At 37.6% G+C, this 21,920-nt stretch overlaps 1 long non-coding RNA gene across 1 annotated transcript; it reads left to right on the top strand.

Annotated features, from left to right (window-relative positions):
- The first annotated feature begins 215 nt into the window (after window positions 1-215).
- Window positions 216-19,875, top strand: LOC124795531. Its single transcript, XR_007016719.1, has 4 exons — window positions 216-383; window positions 12,587-12,697; window positions 14,345-14,528; window positions 19,333-19,875. It is a non-coding gene; the product is annotated as an uncharacterized LOC124795531 (long non-coding RNA).
- The last annotated feature ends 2,045 nt before the right edge of the window (window positions 19,876-21,920 follow it).

Below are 21,920 nucleotides of genomic sequence, written 5' to 3'. Positions count from 1 at the left end.
AAACTCTGACATGTTACACACTACAATTTAGAGCCTTGTAGCAGCAAAGGGCTGCAAATATGCAGACAAGAAGAATAAGGATGTACAATGTTAATAACATTAGTTTTATTTAAAATCCTTTAAGAGTTTTCACATAATTACTTTTCAGCAAGCTCTTGTAATAACAGTTTTACTACTCAAGAAGTTTGATGGAATTGTTTCACCCACAGATTGAAAATGGAAAGGAAAGAAAAAAAAAACCAAGCCAAAACATAAAATAAACCTATGAAGAAAATATTTTTCATCTAGATCTATTGGCACTGTAAATAAAAAACAGAACCATTTGATGTTCCACCGACTTTTCATTCTCTGTCACATGTAAAGGAAAATATCCACAGTTTCAGGTAAACGTGCTACATGCACCTGAAAGTGAAATGTAAGATGCATGTTATAGGCTATGTAGTACTTTAAGTGATATGAGTGTAAAAAAATTTGTTGTGTGCAGATTTCAATGGCTTAAACATGTAGTTACAGCTCACTGGAAACTAAATGTATTAGCTGAAGTTTGGTGTAGTTTGTATAAAAATCAATGAGAAGCTCCATTACTAGTGTTACTGAATAGGAACTGATATAATCAGAGCATTGACAGACTACTGAGGGTAAAATTTCAGTTGAAGAATATTGTGTATGTAATTGTATATGCTAGTACTGTAATGATATTATTCTGTGTTGAGAATAAATGTGGAAAGCTGGAATTTACATTGGTCTTCAGATTCAAATTTGATGAATGGTGAAGTTTTTATGGTGACTGAAATTGAATATGACCAGCATCTGATTAATCACAACAGTTTTCTCAGTGACAATATCTTATAATAATTGTTGCTTCATGTCTTAATAGCTTTTCCGCATATGTGGGTTACTGAATTTAGTTAGCAATAAAGATGATATAATGCCAATGGCCTTGCTGCAGTGGTAGCGCTGGTTCCCATCAGATCACTGAAGTTAAGTGCTGTTGCACTGGGCTAACACTTGGATGGGTGACCATCCAGTTTGTCGAGCGCTGTTGGCACTCAGCCCTTGTTAGGCAAACTGAGGAGCTACTTGACTGATAAGTAGCAACTCCAGTCTCGTAAACTGACACGTGGCCAGGAGAGCGGTGTGCTGACCACCTGCCCCTCCATATTCATCCGTATCCAGTGGCGCCTTCGGACAGAGGATGACACGGCAGTCGGTCGGTACCGTTAGGCGTTCATGGTTTGTTCGGGCGGAGTTTAAGTTTTAAAGGTGACGTAGTGGATAAAAGTGGATATTATTTCTGATATAAGAATAAAACCATTTTACATGTGAGTACTAGCCGGGTCAATCCACATGAAAGTGTCCAGTGATGGTTGCTTGACAATTTTTAAATATTTTAGTTTTTTTATATGTGATCACCCTAAAATTGAGAAGTTCAAAACAGTTTTTCTAAATATTTTACCTTTCACCTTTACTGGATGGCGGCCATTTCCGTTTGTAAGCATGCGACGATGTTTCAGTTTAGAGACGTTAGCATAAATGTGAATATCTCTGCATTGGGTTAAGTTACAACATTGCAATTGATGGGATTATTTTTAGAAAAGTGTCCTCTACAACATTGCTTATTACACAAAAGACCCTAAATTCAAAAATAACCAGTCAAAATGACCTCCAAAATTTGGTATCCAAATTTTCAAAAATCCACTTTTTAGTCCCAAAAATAACAAACAAGGAGTGATTTATGAGACTCTATTTTTTCCTATACTTAGATATCATACACTACTAGCCTCATATAGAGCAAGAACACTTAAAAATGTTTCCTTAATATTTTATGAATTTTTGAAATTTGAAAATTTTCATTTTTTGTAAAGTTTGGGGTTAGTTATCTCAGATGGGACTGAATATAAAAATATGATTTTTCCACAGTTTGTACACCTATATGATATCAATGCACTGTAAGAATTTCAACATTTATATCTGACTGTGAACAAAGATATGAATTTTTGAAAATGAGGAAATAATTCACATTACTCTACAACTGATCTTATGGCTGTTGCCTATTTAATTGGTGTATTGTTTCATTGTAATAAAATTTAATTGTGACATATATTTAGTTAACACTATCAACCTATATTCATTTAGTTTATTTATTTTTAATAATACAGTATTAAACAATAGGAGTTTTTGCTTTTGTTCTATGGTAATAAAAATGCCCATTTATGTTTAGGTTTATTGTCAATAAAGAAGTACATTATTGCTGACTGTGGCATTGTAGAAGTACATTATTGCTGGGAGTGGCATTGTTGTAGTCAGTCTGTTCTGAAACCTCTGTTAGAGTGGATGTACACTCTTCATTGATAGTGTAGAATGTGTTATGTGCTTTGTTCTGTGTGTAATTTGTAATTAATTTTGAGAGATCAACTGGAATGCAATAACATGGATGAACAGTGCTCTGTTGGACATATAGCAAGTGAAGTGTGTCACAAAACAGTTTTCGGTTCAGTTTCAAAAAACTTGAAAAATGCCAATGACTTTGATAAAGTTAGACAAACTTTGTTTAAATTTTGAGTAAGTTCTTCTGTAACTTCATTGTGTGAGTATCATGAGAAGAAATATATTCTGAAGTACAACCACATTTTTGGAAGGAAGTGCTGTGATCCACTTAAAGTTCATAAAAAGCCTGGTACTAAAGGTTTGAGGGAAATAAAACTTAAACATCTGTCCTTGTGAGATTGAAACAGCTTCCCAAGTGAAACATAATGTGATTCCAGCAAATTCCCTGTGCCCAAATTGTTACTCAAAAATATTTGTTGTGAATCCAGAACCAGAATCATGTAACCTTGTTAATGACATTTATATTCCTAATGAGGAAGCTGTCAGCATATTTTATTTTGCTTATTCTAAGTTAGACATATCTCCTTCTTAAAAATAATAAAATTAAGTAGCAGAAAAAGAAAAGCAGCTATTGAAAATATGGTACAACAAATATCAGACAAAATTAGAAAAGACTTGGAATCATGCTGTAGTAATACAGGTACCAACAATATTTCTAAAGAAGAAGAAAACCTACGACCAGCATCATATGACACTGAATATTTGAGCTTAATAGAGAAATTAAAAATTAAATGTTCATTGACATCTAAAGAGGAAAAAGTTAAAATTTTAAGTTTGTTCCCTGACTCATGGTCAAGAGAGAAAATAGTTCATAAATTAAATGTTTCTCATCGTTTGGTTAAACTAACCCAAAAATTAGTGAAAGAGCAATGCATTCTTCCAGTTTTAGGAAAGAAGAAATGAGTAGGTATAAGTGATAAAACAATTTAAAAAATCCAGCAGTTTTTTAAAGTGATGAAAACAGTAGAATGTGCCCAGGTTGCAAAGATAGCAAAAGAATTGTTATAAATGGAGTTAAAGTAACAAAGCAGAAATGACTAGTGCTGTCAAATTTAAATGTAGCTTTAAAAAATTCTCATCCTGAATGCAAACTTGCAAGGTCAAAATTTTGTGACCTCCGCCCTAAGTGGTGTATTTTGGGTGGCTCGTCAGGGACACACTCCACATGTGTTTGTTTATATCATCAAAATGTCAAACTGATGATTGTGGGTGCAAAACTCAGTGATCTTAACAACAGAGTTACTAGATTTAATAGTCTGTGACACTAACAGTTATGACCGCATGATGAGTTTGTGTAGTAAATGCCCTAGTAAGGAAACTGTTATTAAATTGTTTCATGAATATGGTGAGGAAATGCCAGACAGTATTACCTTCAAACAATGGGTCACAACGGACAGAGCAGAAATGATAGCAGTGGTTAAATCTCAGGAAGAGTACTTGGAATCTTTAATTGATAATTTACAAAAAATTCAGAAGTCACCACTATGATTCTAAAATCCAAAGTTTTTGAAGAACAAAAAAGTACAACTTCAGGAAACTGAATGCATAGTGCTAGCTGATTTTATAGAAAATTTTACATTTGTGATTCAGGATGCAAAACAAGGGTACCACTGGGTCAATGACCAGGCAATAGTGCATCCATTTATTCTCTACTTTAAAAATGAGGAAGGCGAAGTTTGCAGTTCTTCAATTTGCATTCTAAGCGACTATTGGAGCACAACACTTTGGCTGTATATGTGTTTCAAAAGTATATAATAAATTACATAAAAGAAAATTTTCCCAAGGTTGAGAAGCTGATATATTTTTCAGATGGACGTGGTAGTCAGTATAAGAACAAAAAGAATTTTTTAAATCTGTGCATTCACAAAGTAGACTTTGGGTTGGACACTGAATGGCATTTTTTGGCATCTTGCCATGGTAAAAATATATGTGATGGAGCAGGAGGTACAACGAAATGTGGAGTAGGTAGAGCCAACCTACAAAGACCAACCACAGACCAAATTCTCACAGTACAGGACATGTATGTCTTTTGCAAGGATAATATTGAAGGCATTACCTATTTTCTGATCACAAAAGAAGTGGTTCTGCTTATGAAAACAACACTTCAAACCAGATTTGAAAACTGTATGCCAATAAAAGGAACAAGGCATTTCCACATATTCCTTGGAATTTCAGAAAACTTAGGTTGGTGCTATGTAACATCAGAAACCGAAATTTATGATGATCATTGTCTCAGTAAAATTACATCTCTGTCTTTAACGTTGAATGACATAGTGGGATGTGTGTATGATGGACTGTGGTGGCTTGCAGGGGTTGAAAGAATAAGTTTGGAAAACAATATGTTTTTGTGCATTTTTACCATCCTGCTGGCCCAAGAACATCGTTCAAGAAATCTACTAGTGACAAAGTTTGGATACCAATGAAAAATGTTTTAACGAAACTTTCAGTGGTTGAACTTACCACAGCAACTGGGAGGTCACAGAAGCTGTGTGAAGAAATAAGCGTTCTTAACATTCACCACCAGGTTTAGGAACAGTCGCATCTTGAAGGATGTTAATTGAAATTATTTAATTTAAGTATGTCAGCATAATATAAATGTTAATTTCAGTGATGTTTCCACTTTTTGTATATAATTCAGTACCTTACTTAAATAATAACTGATTATATCCTGCCAGTATCACACATAAATAGGCAACAGCCATAAGATCAGTTGTAGAGTAATGTGAATTACCTCCTCATTTTCAGAAAGTTATATCTTTGTTCACAGTCAGATATCAATGTTGAAATTTTTAAAGTACATTGATATCATATAGATGTACCAACTGTGCAAAAATCATATATTTATTTTTGAATTTAGGGTATTTTGTGCAATAGACAGTGTTGTAGAGGACACTTTTCTAAAAACAATCATGTCAATTGCAATGTTGTAACTTAACCCAGTGCAGAGATATTCATATTTTTGCCAATATCTCTAAACTGAAACATTATCGTGTGCTTACAAGCAAAAATGGCTGCCATTCAGTAAAGGTGAAAGGTAAAATAATATTGTAACCTAGGGAAAAATAGTAAATAATGAGGTTTTAGTTATTACTTTTACACATTATAGTGAAAAGAAAACATGATTACACTTGTAGATAGTTTAATCATATACAGGAGGCGGAATGTAGTGCACATAGCTGCCAATACTGGAGATAGTAACAGCACTAACTCAGGCAGGCCTCAGGTGGATCTGAACTTCAATGACTTAATTATATGAGTAGGTCATTCCGTGCTGCTTCAGCTCTGTTCCAGAGTTTGTCAGTCATAGTTGCAAGCACGTGGTGGCATGGAAGGCTGTCATGACCCACAACTAGACATTTTCAATATGCTAGAGTTCTGAAGGATGTGCTGGCATGGGCAACAGCTAATCACCCTGTGTAACAAAGTAGGTCAGAACAGTTAGGGCAACATGAACTCATTCATTATTGTGTTGAATGATAGTGTCATGCGTACCTTAAAGACAGGGAACAGCCACTGGCCTCATCACATCAGAATGTAGCATATGCTTTCCATATTACTGCTATATGAACAAGAGATGATCAGGTAGTTGTCCAATAGTGCCCCATACCACCACGACAGGTGCTGAACCTCCACAATGATGACAAATGTAATCTGGCAGTGTTCATTCTCCCTAAGAGCCTCCATATGTCCATATTATGCTGCACACAGATCATCTGAAAAGATGCTGGGGTGCAGCTCCTGTGAACAATGCTGTCCGATCCTCGGAGACACCACTGCCAGCGTGCCTCTCTCTCTGCTGTCAAGTCACAGGAAGCCACAACAGAGGTCGCTGTGCCAATAGTTTGTTGCACTCCAGGTGTCATGGACTGACAGTGTCGATACTTGTCTCACTGCGAAACACATTTCTTGACGAAGTCAGTGGTGTGGCTCTGTGATTCTAAGTGGCTGAGCAAACAATACATCTGAGCTCCTGGGAATTTGTAGTGTGTGATGGTTGACATGCTATTGAGTACAGGCCTACCGAATCCATTAATTCCTTATTTGCATAACAACTGTGGGACCTCAACTGATGTGACCAACGATATTGTGGAACAAGGAGGCATTGAGTCACAGAAGGCACAGCTTAAAAGAACACTAGAAATAGTCAATTTTTGGGCCAGCAGAGTGTCCTTGAGGAGTAATCTGGATACTAAACGTTCCCCATCAAACTAACGCACCTTCTGGTCATATGTGAATGGTGAACCAACTAATGCAGTGTCGAAAAAAGGGAAATTCACCAAATAAAAGGTGATTTTGACCTTTGGATGACTGTTGAATTAACAGATAAATTCTAAGATTGCTTAACCTCTAGTAATAAATATGCAACACCAATAATGGAGGTCATTCAGTTGCAAAAATAAATGCAAGATTTCACTCATAAGCAGGATAAAATCTCGATGTCATCTGTACAAAGGAGAATCCTGACAAAAACATTATTGGGACGTGGACCAAATAGTACTAACAAGAGATGTTGAATGTTTATTTATTTATTCTTTGTCCATGGAATGTAGTTGATAATTTTCAGCTGAGAATAGTGGACATGTCATTCAATTTTATGTCCAGACTCAGCTTGCCCTTTTCTCATATGATGTACTGCAAACTATGGATGGAGGGCAACAGGTAGATTCTATATTTCTAGATTTCTGGAAGACACTTGACATGGTGCCCCTTTGCTGAGTGTTAATGAAGGTACAAGCATATGGAATAAGTTCACAGATATGTGGTTGGCTCGAAGACTTCTTAAATAATGGAACCCAGTATGTTGTCTTCGATGGTGAGTGTTCATCAGAGAGAAGGATATTGTAAGGAGTGCCCCAGGGAAGTGTAATAGGATCGCTGTTCTCTATGTACATAAATGATTTGGCAGATGGGGTGGGCAGCAATCTGCCATTGTTTGCTGATGATGCTGTGGTGTACGGTAAGGTGTCGAAGTAGCATGACTGTCGTAAGATACCGAATGACTTAGAAAAATTTCCAGTTGGTGTGATGAATGACAGCTACCTCTAAATTTGGAAAATTGTAAATTAATGTGGGTGAGTAGGAAGGTCAAACCCAGTCCTGAGACTGGTTTGATGCAGCTCTCCATGCTACCCTATCCTGTGCAAGTTTCTTCATCTCCCAGTACCTACTGCAACCTACATACTTCTGAATCTGCTTAGTGTATTCATCTCTTGGTCTCCCTCTACGATTTTTACCCTCCACGCTGCCCTCCAATGCTAAATTTGTGATCCCTTGATGCCTCAGAACATGTCCTACCAACCGGTCCCTTCTTCTAGTCAAGTTGTGCCACAAACTCCTCTTCTCCCCAATTCTATTCAATACCTCCTCATTAGTTATGTGATCTACCCATCTAATCCTCAGCATTCTTCTGTAGCACCACATTTCGAAAGCTTCTATTCTCTTCCTGTCCAAACTATATATTGTCCATGTTTCACTTCCTTCCTGACACTTAAATCTATACTCGATGTTAACAAATTTCTCTTCTTCAGAAACTCTTTCCTTGCCATCGCCAGTCTACATTTTATATCTTCTCTACTTCAACCATGATCAGTTATTTTGCTCCCCAAATAGCAAAATTCCTTCTTTGCTTAGAACTGGGTTTCCATCTAAGCTCTTGATATTCATAAAAGTGGTTCTCTTTTCTCCAAAGGTCTCTTTAATTTCCTGTAGGCAGTATCTATTTTACCCCTTGTGAGATAAGCCTTTACATCCTTACATTTGTCCTCTAGCCATCCCTGCTTAGCCATTTTGCACTTCTTGTCGATCTCATTTTTGAGACGTTTGTACTCCTTTTTGCCTGCTTCATTTACTGCATTTTTATATTTTCTCCTTTCATCAATTAAATTCAATATTTCTTTTGTTACCCAAGGGTTTCTACTAGCCCTCGTCTTTTTACCTGTTTGATCCTCTACTGCCTTCACTGTTGCATCCCTCAAAGCTACCCATTCTGCTTCTGCTGTATTTCTTTCCCCCATTCCTGTCAATTGTTCCTTTATGCTCTCCCTGAAACTCTGTACAACCTCTGGTTCTTTCAGTTTATCCAGGTCCCAGCTCCTTAAATTCCTAGCTTTTTGCAGTTTCTTCAGTTTTAATCTACAGTTCATAACCAATAGATTGTGGTCAGAGTCCACATCTGCCCCTGGAAATGTCTTACAATTTAAAACCTGGTTCCTAAATCTCAGTTGTACCATTACATAATCTATCTGATACCTTTTAGTATCTCCAGGGTTCTTCCATGTATACAACCTTCTTTCATTATTCTTGAACCAAGTGTTAGCTATTATTAAGTTATGCTCTGTGCAAAATTCTACCAGGTGGCTTCCTCTTTCATTTCTTTCCCCCAATCCATATTCACCTACTATGTTTCCTTCTCTCCCTTTTCCTACTGTCGAATTCCAGTCACCCATGACTATTAAATTTTCATCTCCCTTCACTACCTGAATAATTTCTTTTATGTCATCATACATTTCATCAATTTCTTCGTCATCTGCCGAGCTAGTTGGCATATAAACTTGTACTACAGTAGTAGGTGTGGGTTTTGTGTCTATCTTGGCCACAATAATGTGTTCACTATGCTGTTTGTAGTAGCTTATCCACACGCCTACTTTTTTATTCATTATTAAACCTACTCCTGCATTACCTCTATTTGATTTTGTATTTATAACCCTGTATTCACCTGACCAAAAGTCTTGTCCCTCCTGCCACCGAACTTCACTAATTCCCACTATATCTAACTTTAACCTATCCATTTCCCTTTTTAAATTTTCTAACCTACCTGCTCGATTAAGGGATCTGACATTCCACGCTCCGATCTGTAGAATGCCAGTTTTCTTTCTCCTGATAACAACGTCCTCTTGAGTAGTCCCCGCCCGGAGATCCGAATGGGGGACTATTTTACCTCCGGAATATTTTACCCAAGAGGACACCACATCATTTAACCATACAGGAAAAGTTACGGCTTTAGTTTCCCCTTGCTTTCAGCCGTTCGCAGTACCAGCACAGCAAGGCCGTTTTGGTTATTGTTACAAGGTCAGATCAGTCAATCATCCAGACTGTTGCCCCTGCAACTACTGAAAAGGCTACTGCCCCTCTTCAGGAACCACACGTTTGTCTGGCCTCTCAACAGATACCCCTCCGTTGTGGTTGCACCTACGGTACGGCCATCTGTATTGCTGAGGGACGCAAGCCTCCCCACCAACGGCAAGGTCCATGGTTCATGGGGGGGGGGGGGGGGGGGGGGGCGATAAATATATATTCTATTAAAAACAAAACAACTTTACACTTTACAGGTATTTAAAAGGTTGCTACATATTTTCTGTAACAATGTAATATTTAGGTTCGTTTCAAATACTCAGTCACACAGTTCAAACATTTCTGTGTGATATAGAGTTTTAAGCAATTTTTAAAATTTTTGACTCTTTTCTTCCACAACATGTCAACTGCCGTGAGGCAGCTGACAGACAGATGCCGTGCATCCACTTGTGCCCACAAGCTCCACAGTTCAGTATATATGTCAGTGGTGCATAAAGTTGTGAAAAGCGAAGTGAAAATGTTGAATGGGATATTGTACTTGACTTCTCGTACACCAGTGTCAATTCAGTCAAGAAATACAAATTAATACACAAAACTGCATAATGTATTGTACTAAACATACTATAAGTTTTATGAACATTTAAATTTAATGGATATACTTTTCATGTGTAAACAGAGATTTATGAAAATGACAGGTAATGACAGTATTGTAAAAACAGCATAAATATTTCTAAAGTTATTGACCTTATTTTATGTTGATATCTTAATCAGGTATCAATTGGATATCAATTAAAATGTAAACAGTAACATTTGTCTTAAATAACTTTCAAATGACATTGTGAACTATTCTGTTTTATACCTATTTACTGTCATTTATTTCAAAATTAATTTTCATGGTATTGTATTGTAGGATATAAAACTTCAAAATTTTATTACAATGGCAGTTGTTGAAATATTTTAACATAATTTCTTTTGTTGTAATCACTGTTTTATATATACTAAAATTTTGTGTTTCAGTTACTCTGTTGATGGAAGGAACTGAACCTCTATAAAATGGCAACTCCTCAAGAGGAGGGCACAATGTATGTCCTGGTTTATTGAGACAGAATCAGATGTTCAGACTCAATGGAACTTCAGGACAAAGTATGGAAGAGTTCCGCCGTTGTGACCTTCAGTCCGTGCATGGCACAAAAAAATTATGGAGACAGAGACAGTGTTGGTTAAAGGGAGGAGCGGGCAACCAAGAACATTTGAGGAAAACACCGATTGCATTTTAAACATCTTCACTCGTTCACCTACAAAGTTCATCCACACTGCTGCCAGACAGTTGCAACTACCATGTTCAGCTGTGCATAAGGTCCTCCACAAGAACTTACAGTTGTACACTTACAGTCACTTGAGCCAAAAGACAAGCCAAAACAGACAGAGTTTGCGCTCAACATGCTGGAACGCCTTTCGGAGGATGAAGCATTCCTCAAGCAAGTTTGTTTCAGTGACGAGGCAACTTTTCATATTTCTGGGACGTTAAACAGACACAATGTGTGAACCTGGGGATCTGAAAACCCCCATATGACAAGAGAGCTTCACCGGGATAGTCCATTTTTCTTCAATGAGTCAACAATTACTGCAGATGTTTACCTTGACCTTCTGACTGAATATGTGGCACCACAATTGATTGACTTACAACCAACTATCATTTTCCAACAAGATGGTGCACCACCACATTGGGGACTGCATGTTTGTCGGTTCCTCAATGAAACATTTCTAGGCAGATGGATTGGGAAGGATGGGCCATTTTCTTGGCCACCACATTCACCACATGTCACTCCCTTGGACTTCTTTTTATGGGAGAATGTAAAAGATATCACACATCAAACACAGATACAGGACATTGCTGACTTGAAGCAAAGGATTCGTAATGCCATTGCCACCATTGATGATGCTATGCTACAACGAACATGGCAAGAAATCGAGTACTGTCTTGATGTGCTTCATGCAACTAAAAAAAAAAAAACTTTTGCAAACACTGATTACAATAAAAGAAATGTTGTTCAAGTTGTATAGGGACTTTATGAACACCCTGTATAACAATTATTATATAAATGCTAAAAATGTATTTGGCAAAGTTCCACACAGGTTCTAGAAAACTTAATAAATGTTTGTAATCATGAATTTGTGGGGCGTGAGTTGTACTTGGGTAGCTCAGATGGTAGAGCACTTGCCCACGAAAGGCAAAGGTTCCGAGTTCGAGTCTCGGTCCAGCACACAGTTTTAATCTGCCAGGAAGTTTCATATCAGCACACACTCGGCAGCAGAGTGAAAATCTCATTTTATGAATTAAACCCTTTACAAATGAAAGTAAGTTCAGACACTGACAACCAGCTGGTATCACAGGTTTCTTTAGTTGAAAGAAATTCCATCAGGTCTTGATTTATTACAATTTGGAGCAATCAGTGCCAGTTAGATATTTTGTTGACTTGTGTCACAACTTTCCTCAAACTAAAAAGGGTAGAACAAATGTTCACTGGTTGGGAGCATGACAAGGCTACAGAAAACCTAAACTACCTAACAGTTACAGATAGATGCGAACTGTCCTGTCAAAGTATAGTTTAAAGTTTCAAGAAACAACTGTAATTGCGGAATCTAGGAATATACTAAAACCTGTAATGTATTGCTCCAATAAGGTCCACAAAAGCAAGGTAATACTAGATATGGAGCACATGCATTCCATGTAAAAGGAAGAAGCCCTAATTTATGGTACAATAGGAAGTACTCTCATCATGTGCTGCTGGCTTGGAGATGCAGCTGTCACTGTAAATAGCAGTTTTATTCCAACATCACTTGATGATATTTGAGAAGCAAGGGGACCATGCCGGCTCAGTCGAATGTTTGGCTCTTTTATTAGTCTGGTTTACTGGCATCTCAGTAGCTGGTGTGAATGTAGCGTAGTATCTCTGGACATACCTCTGCTGTGCTGATGTGAAAAACACCCTGTGTGCTCGCTGAGAGTTAATGAGAGCTGAGTCCTGGAGTACAACACTGCCCATTGGTGGTGAGTGCTTTGAAAAACAAGACATGCATGCTGATAGAGACAGTTTGTGACTTGGACGAATCATTGCTTTTACAGGTGTTGGGAGTCTTCTGTGATTGTATCAGATTGATGTTGTTGTGGATTTGGCCCTCCTTTCATTGGCTGAAATTTTTAGTGTTTGGACTGGACAGCATTTCTTGTGCAATGGTCAGTATTATTCACCTGTCTGCTTACTAAGTCCGTACCTTGCATGACTTTCTGGGATTTGTTGCAGTTTAATTTCGTGGAATAGTTGCCATATGGTTTATTCAGAGTGCATTAGCATATGTTTAGTTTACCATATGCGATTTTGGAAATAATGAGGTTTTACGGGCCAATTGTGGTGAAAAACTGGAAGATTAATTAGTACTTAGGGGATAGTTTTAAAATTTGTTGTATCTCATTAGTTGCTTTACAGAGAAATGTGATAGCAGAGACCATTGTTAAAATGTATTTGAATTGTTTTAGATTCTGTTGTGGAAGCTTGAGACTTTAATGTATTTCTTGGTGACTAAAAGATTATGTTAAGCACCATCAGTTATAGAGATAGGGCTTATGCATCCTTTAAGACACTGCTTGCATTAACGGTCCTTTGCTTGATCTGTATTGGTAAGGCCTTTCATTTAAGATATGTTTTCTGGACTTTAATTTATTCTCTTTGTTTTGTCTGCTTTGAAGTAGCTTTAGTCTCTGAGATACATTGGTGAGTGATGTAATTTTTTTTTTGCTTTAAGTTCCTTGTTATGTTAAAATGTGTAAAGGAATTTCTAGATGCATAGCTGACTGAATAATTTTCTGGCTACTTAGCATTAGCTTCTAAAGACTCCTTTTGGCGAGTACTGTTAGAAGAGATGAGAGTTATCTTGGCTTAATTTATTTGTGTATATGCTATGGTATTCTTGTTGACAGCTTTTGTTAATTGTGTTCCTGAAGTTCGAGGCCTCGTGTGATTGTAGCGTGCTTGCCACAAGCAGGAGTCTTGTTGCCACAAGCATGAGACCTGTTTGTGTGACATCATGGTGTTTGTGCTGTCAGCTGATATTTGGGCAGTGCCACACTGTGGTGGACTAGTTTATGTTGGGTGTCTAAAGATTAAGTTGATTTTTATCAGGCTTTCTATTTCCCACTTGCCTGTATATGTAGACATAATGTTTTCAGGTTGTCGTGATCTTAAATTCAATCAGTTATACTTATTTCACTCTGATTGCTAGTGAGCCCTACTGTATGAGATTCCTAAGGCAGTACCTTGCATAAAAAATTTCTCTTAAGCTGAAGATTATTTTTGAAGTCCTGATTTATAGTAATTAATGATTTAACATAATGTCACCTTGTGGCATGTAAATATTTTCCATTGTGTCTGCTTACATTAGTGCCAAGATTGTCTGTTGATAGCTTGGGGAATATGTTTTACAGAAATGTTTTATTTAGTTGTAAAGTTGCAGCCTTAAGGGCTTAGATTGTCTGATATATTTTTTTAAATTAAAAAAAAAATCCATTATGATGCTATTGACTTTAATTATTGGTTAATATTAAGTGGTGAATTCCAGAGCATATTCAAATTGCCACACAATGCTCATGCACTTTGTTAAAGAACTATGCTTATTAAAAATAAATATGAATTTGTAAATGAAAAATCATGACAACTGTGGGCCTGCCCTTCCAAGTCTTTTTTTTCCTATCCCGTCCTGTGTTCACAGATATTGTTGGTAGCTGAGGCTACATATTCACGGGCTAAGGGGAGGGAAGAAGTGCCTGGCCTCTTTGTTATCATCTGTCATCTATGATTTGCTCTGAAGACGTTTGAAATTGTTTCAGAGAGCCGTACCTAGACATGGAATCTTGAGGTCATTTGGGCCTGTCGTATTTAAGGAGGGAACATCTCAACTGAGAGTTGAGAATACGGCACATTCCTGTGGAAGGGGCCATTGCTGACCTGTTGGCCAAATTACGCACTTTGTTGGACAGGCCTCTTTACATCTTGTTGTACACCATTGGTGAGGTAGGTGCTGCTATTTCCACTTGTTCTGTTGGCATGGTGAAGTTAATGAAAATGTGTAGTTTTTACAGGGCAGTCAGCCCACCTGTAGGCAGTTATGTAGGGTATGAGCACATCTTTTTTGTTTGAATAATCATCTGTGTGATTTAGGCCATCTTTAGCTTAATAAAGAGCAAAAGGAAACTGTCAGTTGCTTGGTTGGGTAAGAGATCTCCATGTTAGCTCTAGTACATTGAATTTAGACAGTGAAGCAAGTAGTGTGGAAGGAGAAAACCCAGTTGTTAATCAGTTACAAGGTTTAGGACATGAGGATACTCAGGGTGTTAGTAGCCCAGTTTCAGGTTCATTCAGTAAATTGCCTAACCCCATTATGCATTTGCTTAAGAGGATTGTTGAGTTGTCTGTTGATCATTAAATCAAGTTCAGGAGATGGTGTGGCTTATAGTAAGTTTTGAACACCATGCAGATGCCTTACAGATTTCATGTGCTGTTATTCTTTGGTTACTTCATCCTTCATCTAAGGGCTTGCTGAGTTCATTTGTATCTGAAACACTTCAAGAACAGGGTACTCTGATGCAGCTGAGGTCTTGTACAGTAGAAAGCAAATTGTTCCTGCACATTCAGAATGAGCTCAAGTGTACATAATACTGGCAAGTTTAAGCATAGATTGAGACCTTGATTCAATGCATAGAGAGAGTTCATATTGTGGTCTCTGCCTTTGAGAGGAAAGTCAACAAACAAGAGAGAGTTTTGAAAATATTTGAGGGCACGTGGCCAGATCGTTCACGTCTCACGTTTGCTTGGAAATCTACCACTTTTTCCAGATGTAGCAAATTGTTCTCATCTGTAGAGGCACTTAGGTTTGCTGATGAGAAACACAGTCAGGGTAGGGAGTCTCAGTCTATCCCTCCTGTGCAAACCAATAATCCGTGTCAGCCATCTACTAATTCCGTGACTACCAGGAGTTGTTTACGATGTGGCGCCCATCGTAACCTAGTGTGCAACTGTCCGGTTAGGCATGGGCCTAGGGCTGACAGCTGATGCCCTCAGGAGAGGACTAAGACACTTAAGGTAAGCCCCCAGGTCATTGCACATGTATTCCAGCTGTTAATAAACTTTGCCTTCCACATGTGTGTTCTTGGCTTAATCAGGATCATATGTGTGGTTTATTGCTCAGTTAGATTGCTGTATTATAACTGATATTTAGAGTACTGTGACTTGTGTAAGTTTTCTCCTTTATGTCCTTTGTCTGAGAGGTATTGTGTTGCCACTCTGCTAAGGGAGGTGCATGGGGGTCTGTCTATTTGCAATTTTTATGGCCTGTTAAACTGATTCTTGTCAAGAACCTTTCTGTTGCACTCTTGTTTTGATGTGATTTTATTCTGCAGGTGGGTTATTTCTTGATTTTGCTAGTAATGCCTTTTATTCTAAATTTTGTCCACCTCCGAAACTAGCCCTTTGTTTGTGTCATGTTATAAATAATGTCAACTCACACAGGGTCAAGCAGTCTGAATTTGAGCTTTATTACCTTATTCATGGTGAAGATAACCTGTTAATGAGTGTTTTGAAGCAGTTTATTGAAATTCTCATGGATCGATTGGGAGCAACCAGTTGGATTCACTATAAGAGTTGTTTGCTTGAGGATATTCCGCTACATTGTGCACCTTATCTCTCCCCTGCCAATGAGAATTCTAAAAGAAAAAAATCAATGATATGCCCTGAGATTGGGATTATCTGGCCCTCCACTTCACCTTACACCTCACTGATATTTTTAATCCCTAAAAGGTAGGGTAAGGATTATAGAGCAGTTGTAGATTATAAGAGCTCAATAAAAAGGTTGTATTGGAATCAGTCCTTCCTTCCTGGTTTACGTACCTGTTGTATGTGTTTTGCCGATGCTTGAAATTCATATGAATTTAATTGGGTGCCATTTGGGTTAGCCCCTGGGGCTGCTGTTCTCTCATGTCTTTTGGATCATGTTTTGGGGGATATCAAGTTTGGTTGCATCTATAGTTATCTTAAACGATGTGGTCTGGTGTAGTCGCTCCTTTGAGGAACACGTAGTTCACCTTGAACAAGTGTTATTGAGGCTTTGTGCTGCTGGATTAACTGTTGAGCCATCTAAGATAAGTCTTACTAGGCAGCAGATTTCCTTTTTGTGGCATTTGGTTTCCAGCAATGGTACCAGAGCTCATCAAGAACGTACCTCTGATCTGAGAATGTTTCCTTCCCTTAATGATAAGAAAGGAGTGGTCAGATTCATTGGTGTGGCCATTTATTTTAGGAAATTTGTTCCTAATTTTACTCAACTTTTGGCTCCCTTTAATAATCTTTGAAAGAAGAGAGAGAAATTTATTTGGAGTGAAAGTCAGCAGTCTGCCTTTGAAGCCACCAAAACCATACTCAGTAACCCTCTGGTATTAGCCATTCCTCATTTTGAAAAGATTCATTGTCCAGATGGATGTGTTAGCATATGCCTCCAGAAGATTAAGGGTGCAGAGGCGAGGTACTCGGTTTATGAATGAAAAGCGCTACGCAGTCGTATTTGCTATATAAAAGTTTAAACATTATCTTGAGCATAGATAATTTGACCCGCAGACTGACAACCAAGCCCTGAGTTTGGGTTTGGTGTGCCAGAGGAAAATTGGCTGATTAATCAGTCCATGTACCCGCCTTTTGTTTCCGAGTATGTAATACTAAAGGCTTTGACAACCAGGTGGCTGATGCCCTGGGTCAAATGTTTTGCGAGGGTACTCATGGAGGTGAATGCCGCTTGTTATCATCTGATGCCCTCATCTGTAGCATTCTCGCTGAGATAACTCAGCTCTTTGGTGATCGTAAGGTCAAACAAGATCAGGACACTGATTTGGACCCAATTAGGAAATGGCTTTTGGACAGGGAAGAGATTCCTGCTTATTTCTTGAAGATGGACATCCTTTGTCATGAGGTTGATAAATCAGGTCAACTTAGAATTTGTTTGCGTAGGGAGTTTGTCCCCCTTGGTGTATCAGTATTTACATGATTCTTTTGTTGGGAGGGCATTTAGGCCTGCATAAGACCTTGGGTAAGGTGCAGCAACACCTTATGTGGTCTTTGTTGTATAAAGATATCCACCGTTTAGTTGGGGAATGTGACTTATATAAAATCACTAAACAATATAACAGTTCACGCAAGGGTCTTCTGCATTCTGAACATGGGGAATATCCAATGGATACATCATTTAGTGATTATGTGGGTCGACTTCCCAGTACTAAAGTGGGGAATTGCTATGTGCTGGTTGTTGATATCTTCTCCTGGTTTGTTTGGTTGATTCCTAGTAGAGGAGTTACCGCCTGTCTCACGATTCATCATTTAACTAATATATTTTCTCTCTTTGGGCTAGTCTCTAAGACTCTGGTTAGTGACAATACTCCTACCTTTATCTCTAGAGAATTTAAATGTTTTTGCTTTAGCCAGTCTATTAAGCACATTACCACCACCTCATACTACCCCAGCCTTCCTTTGTGGAAAGAGTGAGTAGGAATTTAAATACTGCTCTGATTTTCTGTCATGATAAAGCACAGAGTAAGTGGGATGCCTCCCTCCCCTGTATTAACCTGTCATTTAATCCCACTCAGCATGAAGCCTGCAAGGCCATTCTGGTCATTCTCATGCTTGCTCGTCCACTTAATTCACCTCTTTTCAACTTATTGAATATTAATGATCTATTGCCTGAGCATATTATTCTGGAAGTCATTACACAAAATTGGAGTAGAGCTAGGGGGAACATCCAGTTACATCATCATCATCATCAGGAGAGGTGTTATAACTGAGGAAGGCAAACATTTCAGGGCAGCGTGGGGGATAAAGTGTTTGTACACAATTTTAATGTTGGTGAGGGGCAGTCATGTGGAATCACTGAAAAACTTGCACCTCAATTTATAGGGCCTTGTTCCATTGTCCGGGTGATGGGGCCAGTCAACTTATTGATGCATGATCTGTCTACAGGCAAAACCTTTAAAGTTGCTATTAATCACTTGAAACAGGATAGTTAGCTTCCCTCTCTCTGTGTTCCTATAAGGAGGATGGGGAGTAAGTGTGGGCTTGTTTTCTGCTTGATTGGAGGACGTTGAGCCGTGCTGGCTTGAGTCAAATCTTTGGCTCATTTGTCTGATTTACTGGAATCTTGGTAGGTGGTGTGACTGTAGTGTACTGTCTCTGGAGTTATCGTGGCTGTGGTGATGTGAAAAACAAGACCCGCGCACCCACCGAGAGTTCATAAGAGTGGAGTCCTGGAGCACAGTGCTGTCTGAAGTCAGCCATCTTTTTGAAAAACAAGTCTCGCATGCTCAGAGAGCCAGTGTGTGACTTGGAGGAATCATCACTGTTATTGGTGTTAGGAGTCATCTCCGATAGTATTGGATTACTGTAAATGCAGATTTGGCCACCCATTCATTGATCGAAATCTTAAGAGTCTGGACTGGACAGCACTTCTTGTGCAATGGTCAATATTATTTACCAGTGTGCTCACCAACTCGATACCTTGCATCGCTCTCTGAGATTTGTTGCAGTTTAATTTCATTGAACAATCACCATGTGGTTTATTCAGATAGCATTGGTGTATATTTAGTTTACCTTATATGATTTTGGCAATTATGGGGTTTTATGGGCCAAGTTGTGGCATGGAACTGGAAGATTAATTAGTAATTAGGGATAGTTTTAAAATTAGTTGCATCTCATTTATTATTTTATAGAGACACATGTTTTTCTTAAAATGAAAATTTGTGATTTTAGAGCCCGTTTTTAGTATGTGTTTGAATTGTTTTAGGTGCTATTGTGCAAAGGTGGAGACTTTGATGTATTTCTTGATGGCTAAAAGATTATGCTAAACGCCATCAGTTATAGAGGTAAGGCTTATGCACCCTTTAAGACACTGACTGCATTAACAGCCATTTACTGGATCTGTATTGGTAACACCTTACATTTAAAGTATGTTTTCTGGACTTTGATTTGTTCACAATGTTTTGTTTGCTTTGAGGTAGCTTCAGTCTCTGAGATACATTGATGAGTGGTTTCGTAAATTTTTCTTGTTTTAAACTCCTTGTTATGTTAAAATGTGTAAAGGAATTTCTAGATGCGTAGCTGACTGGATAATTTTCTGGCTTCTTAGGATTATCTTCTAAAGATTCTTTTGGTGAGTAACATTAGAAGAGGTGCGAGTTATGTTGTCATAATTTATTTGTGCTTAGGCTATAGTATTCTTATTGATAGCATCTGTTAATTGTGTTCCTGAAGTTCGGGCCGTCATGTGATTGTAGCATGCTTGCCATGAGCAGAAGGCCTGTTGCCCCAAGCGGGACAACTGCTGGTGTGACACTGCTTTCTCACTCTTTTATAAAATATATAGGAAAACATATAGGAAAATATTGTTTGCAGCAAAGAGAGCTCATAACTCCAAAATAGTGCACTCTGCTGAAAACAAAAATAAGGCAGTATGGAAGATTGTGAAGCAGGAAACTGGTACCAGGAAAATGAATCTGTCAAACTTGAAAATCAAAGAGGAAGGGACTTTAATAAAAGACCCAATATATTTGGCAAACTATATAAATGATTATTTTAGTAGCATAGGAATAAAATTACAGGAAAATTTTCTAACAGCCCCTCAGGTCAAAAAGTCAAATAATGGTGTATCACACTCAATGGTGTTATTCCCTACAACACAGGAAGAAGTCTATCAAGCAGTCAGCAAACTGAAAAACAAAAACTCAGCTGGTCTGGATGAAGTCCCCATTTTTATAATTAAGGACTGTATCAAGAGCCTACTTCCACTTTTAGTTGATATTATAAATCAATCTTTCAAGCAGGGCTACTTTCCAGACTATTTAAAATATGCGAAATTACTACCTCTCTTCAAAAAAGGTGATGCAGGAATAATTGAAAATTATAGGCCAATTTCTCTACTATCATGCTTTGCAAAAATATTAGAAACTATTATGAAAGATAGGCTAATCAATTATTTAAATAAATACAACTTACTGTCTGTTGACCAGTTTGGATTTCGATCAAGGAAAAGCACAGAATCAGCAACAGCACACCTCACAAAACACATTCTAGAAGCATTAGATAAAGGGAACCACACAACAGGTATATTTCTTGATCTAACTAAAGCGTTTGATACAGTAGACCACAACATATTGTTAAATAAGTTAGATGAACTTGGAATTAGGGGACTTGTGAAAAAGTGGTTCCAGTCATATCTAAAAAATAGAGACAGATAACTGAAATCTCACATATTTCAAGTTGCTCAAACTATATTGTAAAGTATACTTCAGACCCAAATTATGTAAATATAGGCGTCCCACAGGGTAGTGTCCTTGGCCCAGTACTATTCCTCATTTACATAAACGACTTCCCACAGAGCATCAAGCATGGACAAACAATATTGTTTGCAGATGACTCAAATGTTCTAATCAGTGATAAATCACCAGATGCACTAAAAGAAAAAGCCGAACAAACACTAAACAGTGTACGTGAGTGGGCATCCAATAATAAACTAACACCAAATCTCAAAAAAACAAATGCTGTTAACTTCTATGTCTGCAAAAAACCACACTTTAACAACTTTAAGTTAAACAATGAAACTATAGAATGTGTAGACTACACAAAATTTCTTGGTATGCATGTTGACAGTCAGTTAAAGTGGGAAGAACATATTAAAATACTTAGTAAAAGAATCGCTACAGCATGCTATGCTCTGAGAATTCTGACTGCAGTTTGTGATACTACATGTGTCAGATCTGTATATTTTTCTTATATCCACTCTGTTATTACCTATGGAATAATATTTTGGGGAGTCAACAGTAAAAATATTCAAATAGTTTTCAAATTACAAAAAAGAGCAATTCGTATAATAACCAAGAGTGGCAGTAGGGCTCACTGCCTTGAACATTTCCAAAAGCTGGAAATCCTAACTGTCCCCTGTGAATACATTTTTCAAAGTGTTATGTATGTAAAAATAAATATTGACTGCTATATGAAAAATTCATTAGTACACAGCTATGAAACTAGAAACCAATTCAATCTGCATCTAGAGAGGAAAAATAAAGTTAAAACTCAGCAGAGCTTGTTGTACAATGCTGTTAAATTATATAATAAATTACCCCAAAAAATAAGAGATATTGACACAATCGAACAGTTCAAAACAAAACTAAAATTTTTTTTATTAAATAAAAGTTATTACGCAGTAATGGACTATCTGAATTAAAACATGTAGTGTAATTAAAGTAGCCTGCATTGTAATACATGAGGAAATAATTATGATATGTAATCAAAAATTGTACAGTACTATAAGAAAATTACAAATTACACAAGGATATAAAACTAATTTAAGATACCTCAAAAATGTGTGTAAATACT

Source organism: Schistocerca piceifrons, chromosome 4 (genome assembly GCF_021461385.2).
Source record: "Schistocerca piceifrons isolate TAMUIC-IGC-003096 chromosome 4, iqSchPice1.1, whole genome shotgun sequence".
In the NCBI taxonomy this organism is placed as follows: Eukaryota; Metazoa; Arthropoda; class Insecta; order Orthoptera; family Acrididae; genus Schistocerca; species Schistocerca piceifrons.
The sequence above is the reverse complement of the archived record's forward strand: the minus strand, read 5'-3'. Positions and strand labels throughout refer to the sequence as shown.